The 17569-nt window shown below is 42.4% G+C and overlaps 1 protein-coding gene across 3 annotated transcripts in view; it reads right to left on the minus strand.

Annotated features, from left to right (window-relative positions):
- The window catches only part of ZNF567 (zinc finger protein 567), a 29985-nt gene extending 26226 nt beyond the window's left edge, over positions 1-3759 (minus strand). Inside the window, exons 1-2 of one of the 3 annotated variants that reach the window (XM_007101105.4) lie at positions 3640-3719; positions 1967-2059 (exon numbers count right to left, since the gene is read on the minus strand). The gene's annotated coding sequence lies outside the window, so the exon portion shown is untranslated. The other 2 variants (XM_007101107.4, XM_007101106.4) reach the window with 2 other exon arrangements.
- Between the last annotated feature and the right edge of the window lie 13810 nt (positions 3760-17569).

Below are 17569 nucleotides of genomic sequence, written 5' to 3' on the forward strand. Positions count from 1 at the left end.
GATTGACTCCATTTCCCTTGCTTTGGTGCTTGTCTACTCTATACATCCCACACCAATACGGGGGGAGAATAAGCTAGACAAAAATGATTTTATCCCCAAAGCCAGAGATACAGGCTCCTGAGGCAATGGGTTAGATTTTGGGCAAGCCCCCACCTCTTTAGAACTATCTTTTCTCTCCTAACCTGCCTACTATTATTAACTACTTCCAAGCTGTTCTCCATTAAGGCTCTACCATTTACATCATGACTAGCAATACGTGAAAATTCTTGTCACCCCATACCCTCATGAGTACCACTGATACAAACTTCCTGATGCTTACCAAGGTATACACTGTGATTCTAGTTCTTATTTTTCTTATTATGAGAGAAGATAAGCTTCTATTCACAAGTTTAAAAAGCACCTTAATTTTTGTTTGTTTTTAAAATAAAAGCCAGGCCAAGCCAGGCAGCCAACTCCTCACGGCAGCCACCACTGCCATCCATCTTTAGTTTCTTGTCTGTGAAAGGTCTCAATTTTTTCACTTTTCTATTAACTTATTTTTATTTTCTGGATTGATATTAGATCTTTTTTAAAGGAAGGAAATTAATTCTGTAATTACTTAAACTAATTTTTTATAATTTTTCTTTATCATACACTTTATTTCCTTTATATATTTGAGTGTATCTGGACTTTGTATTTAGTTCCACTGATCTGTTCATTTAATTGCCAGGATTACTCTGCAGTTATCACAGTTTTAAAACATATTTTAGTATCAGGTAGGCTTACTTCCCCCTTCATTATTTTTCTTTAACAATTTCTGTCTTGTTCATTTTCTCCTAAGAACTTCAGAAAGTTAAAAAATTTTACTGGGGCTTCCTTGGTGGCGCAGTGGTTGAGAGTCCGCCTGCCGATGCAGGGGACGCGGGTTCGTGCCCCGGTCCGGGAAGATCCCACATGCCGCGGAGCGGCTGGGCCCGTGAGCCATGGCCGCTGAACCTGCGCGTCCGGAGCCTGTGCTACGCAACGGGAGAGGCCACAACAGCGAGAGGCTCGCGTACCACAAAAAAAAAAAAAAAATTTTACTGAAATTTTAATGAAAACTCCATGAAATGTTAGGGAGTTTGGACAATTTATCATGTATCCCTGGTCCTTTTATTTAAGTCTTTAATTTTTGAGTCCCTTAGGAACATCAAAATTTTTTTTATACATCATGCTGTCTTTTGTATCTTATATTTTGATGGCCACTGGCAACTTTCCATAGTTTTTTGATGCATATATACACATACGCACACACATATATGAAACCTATTGATTTAATGTCTTTTCCAGCAAACCTCTGAGTTTTCTAACTGTTGTCATTGTTTTGAACAGGATGGTAACTTAGAAATTTTTCTGCCTCAGACTCAGCAGATGTCCCAAAGATGGTAGGTGAAACAATCTTTCAATTGTCCCTCATTCTTAGATAAAGTCTTGTAAAGCAGCTGACTGTAAAGTTTTGCTACCATTAATTTACCTCCTACTTCGAGAGGCTGAGAAAAGGGAATGTCTCTTTAAGAGAGCAAATTATTTTTAGAACATAGTTTTCTAGGGGGAAGAAAAGTAGGTGCTTCTCACTCCCTTATAATAAACAAGGGGCTCCTCAGACCCTGATGCCACTATAAATCAAAGTGGTGAGAGAATTTGGGGGGGAAATGTACATGTTTCCAGGATTTGGGCGGGGCGGGGGAGCTAGTGGTGGAGCAGGGTGGTGGTGACTAAAGTGGCTAATTAGCACCTGAGCTCCAGATGGGGAACCCACGGATGAAGCATGCCTAGGTTGGTTTGGATCCTGTCCAAAAGGACTGAAGGGAGAGAACAAGACCTACCAGAGTAGGTGGGCCACTGCATGTCAAGAGGAGGCATCTAGAGAAGTGGCCATGCCCATAAAAGGGAACTGTATTTGGAAGTTCCCAGCAGTGGGGTCTCTCAGAAGGTAAATATGACTTACACTAAATTATAATGGTACCAGTCATGTTAGCCTCTTCTTGTCCCTGACTTCTCTTTTCCAGCTCCCAATCCATTCCAGCTGGAGACTATCAACCTAGAGGGAGTAAAGAGGGGACAAAATAGAGGTTGAGGAATTAGAGAAGAAACTGATCATGTTTTCTTTAGTGCAGCAGACTTCCAACAGGAGGGAGAGTTTCTGCTTTTAAAACTAGTGGGACTTCCGTGGTGGCACAGTGGTTAAGAATCCACCTGCCAATGCAGGGGACACAGGTTTGAGCCCTGGTCCGGGAAGATCCCACATGCCGCAGAGCTACTAAGCTCTAGCGCCACCACTGAGCCTGTGCGCCACAACTACTGAGCCCGCGTGCCACAGCTACTGATGCCCGTGTGCCTAGAGCCCGTGCTCTGCAACAAAGAGAAGCCACCACAATGAGAAGCCCGCGCATCGCCATGAAGAGTAGCCCCCGCTCTCCGCAACTAGAGAAAGCCCACACACAGCAACGAAGACCCAATGCAGCCAAAAATAAATAAATTTATTTTTAAAAATAAATAAATTTATTTTTAAAAATAAATAAAATTAAATTTAAAAAAATTAGAAGTATTGATTTCTACAGTGAACACTTTATTCAGCTAAATGAGACTGATCTTGTGTTTAAATGTTCAACAGATTTTTTATCTTCACACTGACTTTAGAAATTATTGAAACTTTATTGTCCAGGAATTCACCCAAATAGAAATTCTGAGAGTAGCAGTTATGGGAGAAAGTTTTTTGTGTTCTCCTAATGATGTTCTACTTATGTCAACATACTGGTCATTAGTCAATATGGGGTTTCGCAATATACAGTTGTTCCATCTGAAAATTATTTTAATTTTACCTCCTCCTCTCCGTTTGTAAAATCTCTAGTTTTTTTTTTACTTGTCTAATTGCCAGAGTCAAATTATACAGGCATATAAAATGGACAATATTCAGACAATCTAAACAATACACAGTACTTAACTAGTCTTGCATCTACTTTCTCAAATGCTCCATCTCAGTCACACAACGAGCCTGACACATTCCTAGTCACCGTGAATCGTGCAATTACGTGTGTGCACAAATACTTCAAAATTTGACATATTCACAGTTATATCATCCACTACACAATCCCAATCCCATAGACACAATTCATGCATAATCTCTCAGAGCCCATTACATAATTCTACACAAAGCTGCAAAATTTTACTCACAAACCCCTTACTGTTGCCTCTTGAAAGTCGCATACAGTCTAAAACACAAATCTACTCGCACCTAATTTAAAAATTAGACACACACAAACACCCTCTCACTTTCATAAACAATAGGTTCCATAACGTTACACAGAGTAACACACGTTCCACACACACACACACAAGACCAGGCACAAAAAGCTACACAAACAGAACGCCTGTGTGTGCCAGGCCGAGCTCACACCCGCCTCGGACTCCCTGTTCCCTCCTCGGCGTTCCCAGCCCTGGCTCCCAGTTCCTTCCCCTGCCTAGGTTCTTGCTTCCCTCCTCGCTTTCCTCCCAGGCCTTCTCTCAGCCCAGGTTCTCTCTTTTTTCCTCGCTTTTCCCAGTCCTCGTTCCCACCTCCCTGCTCGGCAATCCCCACTGGGTACCAGCCTGCCCAGCGCCAGCAGGACCCACCAGCCTCACCTTCGACTACTGGCGAGCCATCTGCGCTTGCGCACTCCGGCGCGGGCTCTACCTCCCAAGAGTCTCCGCGGCTCCTTCTTCACCGCCGCGTCCCCGGCGCGCCTTCTCGACATCCGGGTTTTTGCGGCCTTGAACTACATTTCCCACAGCCCCTGGGCTGCTTTTGAAAAGCAGCTTTGATCTTTGGTTCATCTCTGATTCTCTTCTGAGGTCTTCTTGGTCGTCGCGCTCCGAGTGGTAACCTGAGTCTGGGCACGGCAGGCACTCACGGTGAGGAAGCCCCCACCCTCTGGCTCACACAGGGCGTGTGGAGCCTGGAGCTCAGGCCTGTGTAGGCGTGTATAAGAGTGTGTGAGCGTTTGTGGCAGTAACGAGGCGGGGTGTGTGTGCGGTGATAAGGCCGTGACTGGTGCAAGATGCGGGACCCTTTGGGTGACCGTGATCGGCTGTGATGTTGAGGTAGGTGACACTGTGGGGCTTGAGACTGCCTTTCAGAAGACGATGCTGTTGTTACCTAGTGTGGTGGAAGAGGCTTTTAATTCTGTGACCGGGTGGGAGTTTGGTTGTGTCACGGGGTAGAGCTTCATTTCTGCAGTTCTGGTTTAACGTCGGGACTGAGGCGATCTGTTGAAGATTTCCCTGAGAGTGTATCTGTGCTTGTCAAGACGACGATGCCTGTATTAACAGTTGCACTGAATCACGGCCTGAGCTGCTTTTGTCAGCACCTCCACCTCCAGTGCCCAGACTCCAGTGCTTAACACAAAAGTGGGTATCAGTGGAGTGAGTGTTGCCTGCCTAGGGGCCAGTTTTAGGTTCTATTGTTTCTTAGTATCTGTATCCTTTAATCACTGCTTTCTCTTTTCTCCCACTTTATAGCCAGGACACCAGCTGCAGAGAAATGGTCACAAAAAGGGGAGTCAGATATTTGAGTGGTGGGATAAAGGTTATATACAAGCAAGAAAGCACAAACCTGTTTTTGGAATGAGTTTTGGGGCTGGGAGTGTCCCTTAGGCAGAGTCCTAGAAAGACCTGTAGAGAGCCTAGGAGTAGGATTCCTTCCTCAGAGGATCTCCTTTGGGAGCTGAGGTCAAGTTCCATGTTTCAGAATCACATCATTTCCAAAGCTGTCTCCCCAGGAAACTTGCTATGAACTTAGAGAAAGTTTCAGCTCTGGTTATCAGTGACCCTGGCCTTTCCCTTTGATACTAAGAAAGGTTAGTAGTACTCCCATCTCCCCTTTACTTGCATCTGAGTATGCGTGTGGTAGATGACTGAGCTTGGGTGGTGTTGAAGAATTTCTTTCAGTTTAGCCAGTTCATGCTCTAAGAAAGGTCTGGTGTCTCATGAGTCCTTACTCCCCTTCTCTTCACCCTTCCCCTGCAGTGCAGCTCTCTGAAAGAAGAGCCCTGGGGAAAGGAAAATGTTACAGAGCATATCTGAAAACCAAGCTCAAGGTCAGGGATTTTGTTGTTGCTGTTATTCTCTTTTAGTTTTTCAGAAAAGGGAAGTATTTGCTTTCCTTCTCCTGAAATGGCTAGGTTACAATTAGGCAGGGCCTTGTGATGTACTTTGACTAATAAAATGTGGTGGAAGTGAGACTTTCAAGATAAAGCCTTAGGAGGTCTTGCAGCTTTTGCTCTTTCCCTCTTCCTGCCTTGAGACCACCAGGTACTAAAGGCTAAGACTAGCTTGCCTGAAGACAAAAGATCACTTGGAGACCGAGGCCAAGCTAACAGCAACAACTGCCAGATGTTTCATTGAGACCATTTGGTCCATCCAGCCCCCACCAAGCCACCAGCTGGCTGCTGTCACATGAGTGAGATCAGCGGAAGCAACACTCAGCCAAGCCAAGCCCAAATTGCCAACCCCCGGAATGATGAGCTAATTAATGGTTTTGTTTTAAGCCGCAAACTTTTGGGGGTGGTTACATAGCAATAGATAACTGAAACTGCTATTTAAACTTCTAGACATTTTCTGTCACCCTATACTGATATAATTGTATTGGATCTGCTTTGTTAAGTGATTTCTCTACTGATGTTATACCTTGAAAATATGCCATATCCTAAATTGTCTACAACTTTGCATTTGTGTATCTAAGTGTTCTATTACATGGTTATTTTATAATTTATTTAACCAATAACTTTCCCGAGCAACTCCTTCTTCTGTCCAACTCCCATGTCTTCACCAACTTTACATTCCCTTCCAGGACCTTAAGGGGAACATGGGTTCCTGTCATTTCAGGGGTATGTAGACTCAAGAATGTGGCATTGACTTCTGCTGAGTGTGTATAGGTGACTCACCCCACTCAGAAGAATTTGTTCAATATAGGTGTGATATAGGACCAATGTACATTTATTTAACTAATAAACTGGGTCTCCCTGATTACAATATCTCTTTTCCGTTTTCCAATTCAGAATCTGCATTCTGGAGCCATCTTAATTTTCATCACTGTGACTCATTGGGGAATGTGACTCTTTAGGGTGCTTAGGTATTTGAAGGATTGGTATGATTCCTGGAGATGGAAATGGGCATCTCTGCTGTGTTGTTTCAAAAGCATCATCCTCCTAATACTTCAGGTTACTTTTTCAACTTCCTTTTCTGCCTTATGACAAATGGAATGGTCTGAATTAACCACATCAGGCCTAAATCCCATTTCTTCTCCTATGTGCAGGTTTTATTATTAATTAATTAATTGATTTCCAAGGCAAATGTGGTTTCCTTGTTAGTTTCTAAGGCTAATGGAGAGGTCGGCCAGCAAATCTGAGCCTAGGTGAGGGGCAACCAGTAAGAGGAATTCACTGTGCATAAAATCTTAGGAATCAAGATTTAGGACCTTTAAGGTAGTATTTGAGTCACTCATTTGAAAGGCTTCACGTTTATGAAGAAAGTTCAGGCCTCTTAAGACAGAATTCAAACAACTACAACAATACACTCCATGTATTATATTCATATCTCCTATCATTTCTTTTGTTCTCAAAGAGGGAGGGATTAGCTCTATTATTTTTTCTGATTATAAAATTAGTAGATCCTTAATTCAGAAATTTGAAGAATACAGAAAAGCTTAAAGTAAAGCTCATCTAGAAACAGCTTATTTGTTCCAAATCATCTCACCTATTTCTCTGTGAATTAACACATGGATATAGCCATATAGGATTTTGAAATTCAAAACAGAATTATACTGTAATACTGTTTTGTCATCTATCTTCTTCATCTAACCTAATATAGTGAACAACTTTTCATGTCATCAAATGACAAACTGTGTCATAATTTTTTGAGTACGCTGTTTGGATATACTATAACTTTTTTTTTTTTTTTTTTTTGTGGTACGCGGGTCTCTCTCTGTTGTGGCCTCTCCCGTTGCGGAGCACAGGCTCCGGACGCACAGGCTCAGCGGCCGTGGTTCACGGGCCTATCCGCTCCGCGGCATGTGGGATCTTTCTGGACCGGGGCACGGACCCGTGTCCCCTGCATCGGCAGGCGGACTCACAACCACTGCGCCACCAGGGAAGCCCTCTTTTTTTTTTTTTTGTACTGTAACTTTTTAAACTGTTTCCCTATTGTAGGATATTTAAGTTCTTTCCAGCTTTTCCTCATTATTATACAGTGTTTTACTGCACACTCCTTTTTGTGCACATGTGTAATTATATCTTTTTGACAGTCTCAGAAATATTATTGACAGTGAGGCTTTCATACTTAAAACCTACTTATACATCTTTATCAATTGCCCTGCTTAAATTTTCACCAATATACAACACAGTATGAGAGTGTCTGGTCTACTAATATAGGGCATCGTCAGTCTTTTAAATCTACCAATCTAGTGGAAATTGTTTGTTTAAATAAATTATGCATGCTCAGGTTTCACTCAATGTAATAAAATCTGGGCTTCTGGACAAAAGTCAGAATTGAAAGAGAACTGGTTTTGTAGTTAAAGAAATGTGGATTCAAACCATAGGTCTGCCATTTATTGAACAGGAATGATTTCTTTTTTTTTTAATTTAAAAAATGTTTAAATTTTTGGTTGTTTCAAGTCTTAGTTGTGGCCCGCGGGATCTTCGTTGCAGCGTGCAGTCTTCTCTCCAGTTGTGGCGCTCAGTAGTTGTAGTGCGCGGGTGCTCTAGTTGTAGTGTGTGGGCTCCAGAGCGCATGGGCTCAGTAGTAGTGTGCGGGGGTCTCTAGTTGTGGCCGGTGGGCTCAGTAGTTGTGGCACGCAGGCTTAGTTGCCCCACAGCATGTGGGATTGACCAGGGATCCCCAACCAGGGATCCCCAACCAGGGATCGAACCTGCATACCCTGCATTGGAAGGAGAATTCTTAACCACTGGACCACGAGGGAAGTCCCAGGAATGATTTCTTTTCCTTTGTTTTTAATAAGACTTTTGCACAATATAGAGCCCAGACCTTAAAATCCTAATCTGGTGATTTGTTTTATAAGCCCATACAACCACCATTTGATAAAGATAAAGAAACTTTTCAACATCCCAGAAGGCTCCCTTCATTTCTCTTTCCAATCAGTATACCTCAAAGTTAACATTATTTTGACGTCTATCACAGTAGATTCGTTTTGTCTGGTTTTTGAACTTTGTATAAGTGGAATCATACAGTAGGTTCTTTTGTGTCTGGCCTCTTTTACTCAATATAGTATCTATTAATAGCATGACTCTACATATGTGATAAAATTGCATAGAACCAAATATACACAGAAACAGATACAAACAAGTGCACGTAAAACTGGCAAAATGTGAAGAAGTACTGTGTATTATATCAATGTAAATATCCTGGTCATGGTTTTTTTTTTTTTTTTTTTTTACAAGAAGTTAACATTGAGGGAAACTGGGTGAAGTTTATGTGGGATGTCTCTATATTATTTCTTACAACTGCATATAAATCTACAATGATCTCAAAATAAAAAGTTAAAATATAAGTACATAGCTGGGACAAGCAGTTTGCCATTTGGAAAAAAATAAAATTATATCCATACCTCACATCCTGTCAACAAGAATAAACTCTAAATAAATCAGGGAGGTAAACGTAAAAATATGAAACCATATAGGTCTTAGAAGAAAGCATCGATAAATTCCAGTTTAACCTCCGGTAAGGAAGAACTTTCTCATTATGATTCAGAAAATAGATGCAGTAAAAGAAAATATTGAAAATTTTGAAATATTCAAAGATTTGACTACAATTAAGAACACATAAAATCAAAAGACAACTTACAAATAAATATCTTTATCACAGATAAAGGGCTAATACTCCTGTATTAGTTTAATAGGACTGCCATAAACAGAATACCACAGACTGGGTAGCTTAAACAACGGAAATTAATTTTCTCACAGTTCTGGAGGATAGAGGGCCAAGATCAACAATTTGGCACCTCTGGTTTCTCCTGAGGTATCTTCTTGGCTTGCAGATGGCTACCTTCTCACTGTGTCCTCATATGGCCTTTTCTCCTACACACCCATCTGTGGTGTGTCTCTCTATATGTCCTAATCTCCTCTTATAAGGACACTAGTTATATTGGATTAGGGCCTACCCTATCAGCCTCATTTTAACTTAATTACCTCCTTAAAGGCCCTATCTCCAAATACAGTCACTTTCTAAAGTACTGGGAATTAGGAATTCAACATCTGATTCAGCTTAAAGTTCTGATTCTTCACATCAGCTGAACTTTTACCTGCAATGGCGTCTCTCTTTCTGGAGCTGGTTTACTCACTGCTTTCTCTACCATTCAGGGCTATCTCCTTTTTTCCAATGAGGAAATCACATCTGGCTTAGCGATATAAAGTGCTATATATAGAAAAAGGTGTGGGATTTGGGTCTGTGGTGGTGATGTCAATCAAGGAAGAGGAAGAGAAGGGCCAGAGGAAGATAAGGTCACCTTAGGTGTCAAGATAATGAAGCCTCAATAAAAACAAAATGCAGTTATTTCTTTCCATTTATACAACTGTCAGATCAGTTCTTCAAAGGCTCTCCAGAGATTTCCTCCAGAAGGAAAATACTTCCAGCAGGCAGATTATAAACAATCAGGGGAAATACTCTAAACTGGCAAAACCAGACTCCAACATCACATCCTTGTGGTTACATCCCTCCGAGCAGAGTTCAGGCACTTACTTTCCACCTGGGAGAACTTGATGGACATCTTCAGAAGCAACAGTCCTGCAAATGACAAAAACACTCCAACTCTACAAAGCCTAGTCCCATATGACCCTGGGAAAAAAGGGAGGGTGGACCAGACACAAGAGCTAGGCAGCATATACAAGGAGTTTCTCTCCCATGCTTCAGCTTTCTGAGTCCAGCAAGGATATACTAGTTTAATAAATTCCAGAACTTCCTCACAATGAGATAACTTACATAAATTTAAACTTAAGTATAATTTCTTTATAAGAACAGTGTATTGATTTTAGAATATATGCTTTAAGGAATTTTGTTAAAGGGAACTTCTTCAAAAATAGGTGAAAAAACCTCACTGTTGTAAGTCTTTAGGTTAGATTTACAGCTCAGTGTATTCTAAAGACAGTCGAATATGAATGATTTATGTTTCCTTCCAACAAACGTGGTTTCTAAGCATGCCTGTGGGTGTTCTACCTAGAGAAGAAGAGCTAAGAGGCTCACAGCTTGATCTTGCTGCTTTGTTTTTTGTTTTCTTGATGGGGGATTTATTTCACTTCTGAAATATTAGCCATAATTCCCTGTATCCTGTGAGAAAATCACCTTGCTCCATTAGTTTCCTTTTGGACCCAATATCAAGAGATTCAAAACTATAAACTTGACTAGAAAAAATTCATTTATACCCAGAATTCCTGTGAATTCACAATAATTAGGACATGGAATCAGGATACAGAGCAGAAGATATAGAGTTGGAAAATGGTAGAATCTAGTAGTTAAACAGTTAAAGGCTGAGGGCTTTGGAATTTAAATTCTGCTTCTATCTCTCAGGAACTCTGACATTTCACAGGTTATTTCAGCTCTTGGTGCCTCACTTGACAAACTGGTTTACTGGGAATTATAAGGATACCTCCCTCACAGGGTTCTCATGAGGATTAAATGAGACAATATATGTAAAATACTTAGACTAGTGTATTAGTCAGTGTTCTCCAGAGAAACCGAACCAATAAGATGTGTGTGTATGTGTGTGTGTGTGCGTACACGTTTGTGTTTGTGTGTGGGGGGGTATTAAGAGAGATTTTTAAGGAATTGGCTCATAAGGTTGTGAGAGAGAGATTTTAAGGAATCAGCTCATGAGATTGTGGAGGCTTGTTAAATCCAAAATCTGCAGGCTAGGCCAGCAGGTTGAACACCCAGGGAACAACTGCAGTTCAAATCCAAAAGCTCTCTGCTGGCAGAGTTCCTTCTTGCTTTGGGAGAGGTCAGTCTTTGTTCTGTTGAGACCTTTAACTAATTCGATGAGGCCCACCCACATTATAGAGGGTAATCTGCTCTACTTAAAGTTCACTGATTTAAATGTTAATCTCATCTAAAAAACATCGTCACAGAAACATCCAGAATGATGTTTGACTGAATATCTGGGCATTGTGCCCAGCCAAACTGACACATAAAATTAGCCATCATAAATCTACCCGGTGACAACCTGGCCCGTATATGCATCTCCTTAAGCCATACTTAATCTCCGAATAAAGACAATAACAAGGTCATACTTCCACCTAATATCATAGAAATATCTTGCAGATAACCAAAAAACACATTCATCCTCTGCCCAGAAGAGGCTGCAAAGTCCTTGGTTGATATTTACTCTTCTCTTTGATATCTCATAACAAATATTATGATGTAAAGTTAATAGTACTTAAATACAATGATAAAAGGTCAGTACATCTTATGTTACAATGATAAAGGGATAAAAAAGGGAAGAAAACAAAGATATCTACTATACACACATACACAAATACAACAAAATAAGGAAGAAATGCTGATGACAACTACAGTCCTCATTTCTGAAACTGATCACACAGTTGTAGTTGGCATTTATAATTACCTTCTTCCCCTACCCATTCCATATTCCCTTCGCCCTCAGCAAGCACCTCGGCCTGTCATGGTTCTTTACTTGGTGGAGTGACCCAAATATTCATTCTTGAAGAATGTGGCCCGTCAGTCGTCTTGCCTGAATAGTGTTGTAGTTTTCCATTCACTTTAATCACAGGGCCTGTTAATACTAAGAGATACTGGAAAGGCTCCCCTGTACTTGAGACATACTTTTCCTTACCTCCCTTGTGGAGCAGCAATCCAACTTCCTCTTAAGGAGGGTTAAGGAGCCCAAAATGGCTGGGTAGCAGTCTTTAACTTCCAGTTCAATGGAATCATTGTGTCTTCTGGTGGAAGCATCCCTCCATGTGGAACTAAGACCTCTGGGCAGCAGAACACAAGTTGTGGGGACAGAAAGCAAAAATTTTACTATTGGGTTACTAGGGGTAATAGTGAGTGGTATCACTCCCATTACTTGATTCCTGGCCTTGTGAATACTGGCCATGGGAGAAACAGCACCAAATATTGGACACCGATCCAGAGCATATACAGCCTTCAGGAGAACCTTGCCTCAGCCCTGCAAGATACTGCCACCTAGCTGGCATTGTAACTGAGTCTTCAAAACATCATTCCATTGTTCTTTCAAGCCAGCTGCTTCAAGATGGTGGGGAACATGGTAAGACCAGTGAATTCCTTGGGGATGGTACCATTGCTGCACTTATTTGTTGTGACATGAGTTTCTTGATGAGAAGCAATGCTGTGTGGAATGCCATGACAGTGGATAAGGCATTCTGCAAGTCCACAGATGGTAGTTTTGGCAGAAGCATTATGTGCAATAAAGGCAAGTCTGTATCCAGAGTGTCTCCTCCAGTAAGAACAAAATGCTGCCCCTTCCATGATGGATACAGTCTAGTGTAATCAACCTGCCACCAGGGAATGGTGCCATATTGGGGACTCAGTGTTGGTCTCCTCTGCTGATTGGGCATTTGGCAGTGGCTATAGCCAGGTCAGCCTTGGTGAATGGAAGACCATGTTGCTGCACCCATGCCTAACCTCCATCACTGCCACCATGGCCACTTTGTTCATGAGCCCATTGGGTGATGACAAGGATGACTGAGGAAAGAAACTGGTATCCACAAAATGGGTCATTCTATCCACTTTATTGAAATCCTCCTCTGCTGAGGTTTCTCTCTGGGGAGCATTCACATGGGACACAAATATCTTCATTTTTACCATTCAGAGAGGTCCATACCTCTTTCCCAGACTTCCTTGTCACCAATTTTCCAATCATGTTCCTTCCAAGTCCCTTACCATCCAGTCAAATCATTGGCCACAGCCCATGAATCCATATATAATTGCACATCTGACCATTTCTCCTTCCAAGAAAAATAAGTAACCAGGTGCACTGCTCGAAATTCTGCCCAGTAGGAGGATTACATGTGCTGTCAGGGTGTGCTTGGCCTGATCAACATACCACTTTCATTTCATGATGGATTGCTGCTGTGCACACCCAACTTAATGGCTTGGTGGGTCAGATTACAACCAGTTCATGATGGGCAGCTCAGATCGTGTGTTAACTTAGTGGCCCATGGTTAAGTGTTCAGTCACTACTAAGGCCCAGTAACAGGCCAAAAGCTGTTTTGCCAAAGGAGAGTAGTTAATTGCAGAGGATGGCAGGGCTTTGATTCAAAACCCTAAGGCCCTGTGCTGTGATTCACCTGTAGGGTCCTGCCAAAGGCCCCAGACAGCATCCCTGTCTGCTACTGATACATCAAGCACCATTGGGTCTGCTGGGGTATATGGCCCAAGTGGCAAAGCAGCTTGCACAGTAGTCTGGACCTGTTGCAGAGTCACAGAGCCTTCTCTTGTTCTGGGCCCTACTCAAAACTAGCAGCTTTTCAGGTCACTCAGTAAAGGGATGGAAGTAACACATCCAAATGAGGAATATGTTGCCTCCAAGATCCAGAGGCTTCCTAGGCTTTGCGCCTGTTTTTTGGTTATGGGAGGGGCCAGATAAGGATAAGAACAACTTATCCTTCACCTTAGAAGGGATATCTGACATGCCCCACACCACTGGGTCCCTAGGAATTTCACTGAGGTAGAAGGCCCCTGAGTTTTTGTTGGATTTATTTTCTACCCTCTGACACACAAATAAATGTCTTACCAGTAAGTCTGGAGTAGTTGCCGCTTCTTGCTACTAGGTCCAATCAGCATATTGCCATCAATGAAATGGACCAGCGTGATATCTTGTGGAAGGGAAAGGTAATTGAGATCCCTATGAACTAAATTATGACATAGGGCTGGAGAGTTGATATAGCCCTGAAGTAGAACACTGAAGATGTAATGCTGGCCTTGCCAGCTGAAAGCAAACTGCTTCTGGTTGTCTTTATTAACAGAGATGGAGAGGAAAAAAAAATTGCCAGATCAATGGTTGCATACCAGGTACCAGGGAATGTGCTAATTCCCTCAAGGAATGAAACCACATTTGGTACAGCAGCTGCAATTGGAGTCACTACCTGGTTTAGCTTATGATAATCCACTGTCATTCTCCAGTATCCATCTGTCTTCTGCATAGGCCAAATAAGCAAGTTTAATGTGGATGTGGTGGGAATCACCACCTTTGCATCTTTCAAGCCCTTAATAGTGGCATTAATCTCTGCAATGCAGTGTTTCTTTTGGTTTACTATTTTTCTAGGTAGAGGCAATTCTGGTAGCTTCCATTTGTCCTTTCCCACCATAATAGCGCTCATTCAACAGGGCAGAGAGCCAGTGAGGGGATTCTTACAGTTCCTGAGTATGTCTATCTCAATTATCCATTCCAGATCTTGGGGGAAAAACCACAGGATGGGTTCAGGGTCCACTGTGAGATGGACTTGAGCTAAAACTTCATTGATTACCTGATTTCCATAAGCGCCTACTCTGATTGGTGGACAACAATGATGTTTTGGGTCTCCTGAAATTAGTGTCAATTCAGAGCCATCGTCCAGTAATCCCTGAAATGTCTGATTATTTCCATTTCCTCAACATACAGTTATCCTGATAAAGGCTGTGGGTTCTTTTGGGAAAGCTTAGGGGAAAAATTAACAGTATACATTTTTGGCAATGGAGCAGCGTCTCTCATTAAAGGGGTTCTAAGTTTGCACACTGGGTCAAGTCTGGGAATTGAGCGGCCATGACTCTCTGTTTTTATTATTCAAGTTAAACTTTTGTTCTCTTGACCCAGAACTCTTCCACTTATACAGATCAAGTTAAGAATTTAGTAGACTTCCCATCTATTTCACTTCCACCAAAGAATATCAACCATACTCCCAGTAACCACGTAACAGAAATTAAAAAACCAACCAACCGAAAAACCTTTCATGGTCATTTTGCATGCTTCATCACAATAAATTATTTCATATTTTTAAAGTTATGTTTTAATTCTTCTTAGGTTTAAAAGAATTTCCGTTGGAAATTTAAATTTTCAAGTAACTCTGATGCTTCAGGAAGCTTAGCCATTATTATCTTTTTAGAGATAAGTGAGGTTCAGAGTAGGTATCACCTCATACTCAATCTCACACACATAATATTGCAGTCTCTCACAGTTTCTAAATTGAGATCACAACCACACACTGTCTTCCATCCAGATCTTAACTTGCATAAGTTGCATTCTAACACACACAAAAACACCTTTACCAAATCTCTTGCATGACCTCCCACTCAATCATACTCAAAACATCAAAGTCACAACGTTATAATCACCAGCCCTTTTACTGCCATATGCAGAGACTTGGGTACAGTCACAAACCACTTTCACATAACTTCATATATTTCACTCAACAGCCTCTCCCAGTGATAGGCTCAAGTGGAAACCATCTAATATACATAACAGAGAATCAGACACAGAAACACAACCACATGTTCTCACAGATACTATATTTCCTCACACTTAAGAGATGGAGCTTCTGGCCTCAACAAGATTAAAAATCTTTACCATAGATTTGTCCCTTATCGCAGATAATCGTACTAGTTTCCACCCCCTCTGGATTAATTCCAGCCTGTCACACACACTTAGACACACAATGTCACCTCACACCTCCCCCCCCCCCACCCCCACCGGCCACACGAACGGCTCAGGACCAGCTCGCCTGCCCCAGGGATCTGTGATTCATCCACTGGGTCCCTCCTAGTTCCAACAGACCAGCTTCCTCCCTTTGCTGGTGAAATTCACCTGCGGACACTCGCCACACCCAAACCCTCCTGGTAGTCATAGGTGGACCCAGCACAGACAGCCTTCCACAGAATGCGTAATCAATCACACGGTCTCAAAGCAGCACTCACAGGTAAGTCACGTCACATTATGCCACCTCACAATCACTGCACGTGGCCGAGCTCACTGCTTGAACCTACACGAATATGTAGCACATCCACTTTCACATACAGATTTCCTCACGCATGACACCCTCACAGTCGGTGTCACATAATCATCTGGCTCTCGATGAGACGCACCCCCGCGTACGTAACGGACTCATAGAAAATACATCTCGCATCGCAACCGCGGAGAGAACCATCCAGAGGCTGGATCTCTCCGCACCAGACAACAGTTCTCTTAAGCCAGCTGCCCGCGAACGTGCACATTGGGAGGGTGGGGACAGCCACCGTGTCAGGCTTGAAATCCGTCCTCAGAGAAATCTGAGGTTCCAAATACAGATCCCCCAAACCCGGGTGTGAGCCACGCAAACTGGGTGGTTGTGGCGTCACTCCACGCCCGAGTGAAACAGCGCAGGTGCGGCCGGAAGTCGGGCGGAAGACCTACCTCGTTAGCCTCCCGGGCTCCTTCCTCTAGGACTAAGTTTCCCAGAGGACACGGCTTTCCAAAGCTACTTCCGGTCAGAACGTCGGTTGAATGGTCGGCCGCAGAGGCAGTTGAGGGCTTCCCCTTACGGGTAGAGTAGGCAGGGCTCGGCGGCGGCTTCGCCGGGAAGTCCAATCAGAACTTGGACCAGAGCTCCTCCTGAGGATGCTGAAGGTGAGGAATCCTGTAGCCCCAGGACCGGGCAAGAGGAGTGTCTGGAGTGTTAGGCCTCTTAGTGCGGGAGCAGACCTAGGGAGAGTAGATTAGTCTGTGCGTGCGTGACGGAAATTAGTCTCATGACTAAGGGTATTTGGCTGTTTGTTGTGACAGCAACTGGATTCGTGCTTTTGTGACCGTTGTAATTTTGTGCATTGGCCATATGTGTAAATGGAGTTTGTATGTGTTTATGATCATGATTGCGGGTGACTATTTGTGTAAGCCCCATTTACTTACATAAAAGAAAAGCACATTTACACAAACCTTTAAACCCAGGCTCACCGTAATCAGGCAGTTAGGCAGACATTCCAGTAGTCACCTATAGATTCATAAACACGTCATAAAGCCAAAGTCGCATAATCCCACCATCCCTCCCCGTGTTTGTCTTCATCACACAACCTCAAAGTGACTTATATAGTAAAAAAAAAAAAAAAAAAAAAGAAAGGAAACAACAAACAACTAACCGTATGCCCACTTAGTCGGTGTCCTCCACAGTTATCTGAAGAGCTCACACACATCACCAAGAATCAGAGAAACGTAGTCTTCATGGTCACAGACAACATCTACTTCACATCACACTCAAGGTCACACAAAGTTTGAGCTTCCAGAAAAGCCTAGTATCTCATAATTTTTCTCTACCTCACTACTTCTGCCATTCCCTTTAGAAACACCTCGAATTGGAGGAAAGAATAGCACTGTTGCACATCTAAAAACAGTGTCTAAGATGATTAGGTGCTGCATCTTACCTGAAATTTTCACATTAACCTTCAAAATTCCTTTGTTATATTACTTCATTTAAAGTAAAAGTTATCTATAATTCTTCAACCACTCTGAACATTTTATTGCAAATGTTTTCACCCTCCTTATGTACATACCTATATGCTTATGTTCATGAGTATTTTTTCC

This window comes from Physeter macrocephalus, chromosome 17 (genome assembly GCF_002837175.3).
Source record: "Physeter macrocephalus isolate SW-GA chromosome 17, ASM283717v5, whole genome shotgun sequence".
Lineage (NCBI taxonomy): Eukaryota > Metazoa > Chordata > Mammalia > Artiodactyla > Physeteridae > Physeter > Physeter macrocephalus.